We start from the raw sequence: 1,914 nt of genomic DNA, 5'->3' as shown, positions 1-1,914 counted from the left end.
TTCTTTTATTTATGTTTCCTAACCAAGTTTACTGAAAATTTTTTAATAGTTAGGACCTTAAAACAAAAAAAAACTATTTTTATATATTCCAACGAAACTTTTCTAGAGATATCTTAGAAATTAGAAAAATTTTACTTATTTTCAGAGATTATGAAAAAACAACAGTCATTCCGGTTTGTTTTGCCCGATTTAAGTATTTTTTCACCGATTTTAGTTAATTCTTAAACATATTTTTAATTTCAAAGGTAGAAAATTAAAAAAAAAAACTAATTCAACAAAATAAAAAAATATATATATATTTTTTTAATGGAAACAAATAATGTTTTGTGAGTTTTTAATCTAATTTGCAGAATTACATTTTCATTCGATCAAACCTGATTAAATTTTTAACGACGCGTAAATATTTCTTTTCTCAAATAAAAATGATAAAACGATGCTCTTCTTTTCTTTAATTTACACCCGCTGATAAATTTGCGATAATTTTTATGTTTCCCATAGAATTTATATCTCAACGATTTATTAATAGTAGCTACCTTTCAAACAATTTTTTCTATTCAAAGATTTTCACTTCTTTTTCCAAGATTTTGATTTAAAAAATCGATATGTTTAAAGATCTTTTTCCAAAAATCTCATTTTTATATCATTTACAAGCAATTGTGTTCTCAGATTTTTAAAGTTTTATTTATTTTCAACAAATCTCAAGAAACAAAACTCAAAAACGTGAAATAAGGTAAGATGATTTTAAAGATTTTTATATTTTTTCCAAAATTTTGATTGTTATCTTTTTCAACAATTTTTTTCAGAACAATATTCATTAATAACATTTGTAAAGTTCAAACAATTTTTCTATCTCAAAATCTTGATACTTTTTTCCAGACTCCTATTTTAAAAACTGATTTGTTAAAGAATTTTTTTTCCAAGAATCTCATTTTTATCATTCCCAACCCAACATGTTCTCAAATTTTTAAACTTAAAATAAACAATTCAGCTTTATTTAGAAACCACAACTTTTTCAAAATTTTAAGTTTTATCTTTTTCTACGAATCCTTTGCAATCTAATTTTAGCAAACATGAGAAAACAAAGCAAAAAACGCAAATTAAAGTCTACGATTTTTTTTCAGGTTTTGTAAGTCAACTAGTAGATAATTATAGATTACAGCCTTCAAAAAATTTGGCTTAATTTAAAGAATTTCATTTTTTTTTCAGACTCTTTTTTGATTTTAATAATTGATTTAGAGATCTTTATTTTTACCTTTTATAACAAATCTTACTTATACAAACTGTAAATGTTTTAATTATTTATATTTTTTGATTATTTTTATTTATCTTACTTTCGTTTCTTAAAATAGAGAGAAAAAAATGTTTGAGATTAGGATTCGAACCTCGAACTTTTGAGAATTAAGTCCAAAAGATTTTGGAAATTAAAGAGATAAAAAAGAAAAATAGAGAACAAAGAATAATTTTTGATAATGTTGATAATTATGCCTGAAATCCATTAAAAAGCAAAGAAAACACATGCTTGGCTTAATTTAAAAATTTTCGCATTTTTTCCAAACTTTTTTTTTTGATTTTATTACTTTATTTAGAGATCTTGATTCTTACCTTTTATAACAAATCTTACTTATTTTCAGAAAACATAAAAAAACAGAGCGGAAAACGATTTTTTTCATGTTTTGAACAGTGAAGTGGAGATTATTATAGATTACAGCTTTGAAACAATTTTGTGTTTTTAAAAAAATTTGATTTTAATAATTTATTTAAAGATTTTTTTTCAAGGTTCTTTTCTAACCAATTTTGTTCAACACAAAAATACACTATTTTTATCTTTTCAAGCAAATTCTTTTCTAGAGGGATCTTAGAAATTATGAAAATTTTACTTATTTTTAGAGATTATAACAAAAAACATTTGTTTTG

The sequence above is a fragment of the Tribolium madens genome, unplaced genomic scaffold, assembly GCF_015345945.1.
Source record: "Tribolium madens isolate multiple individuals breed KSU strain unplaced genomic scaffold, Tmad_KSU_1.1 Scaffold_19;HRSCAF=116;Tcas5.2_LG9, whole genome shotgun sequence".
Lineage (NCBI taxonomy): Eukaryota > Metazoa > Arthropoda > Insecta > Coleoptera > Tenebrionidae > Tribolium > Tribolium madens.
This window is presented reverse-complemented; position numbering follows the sequence as displayed.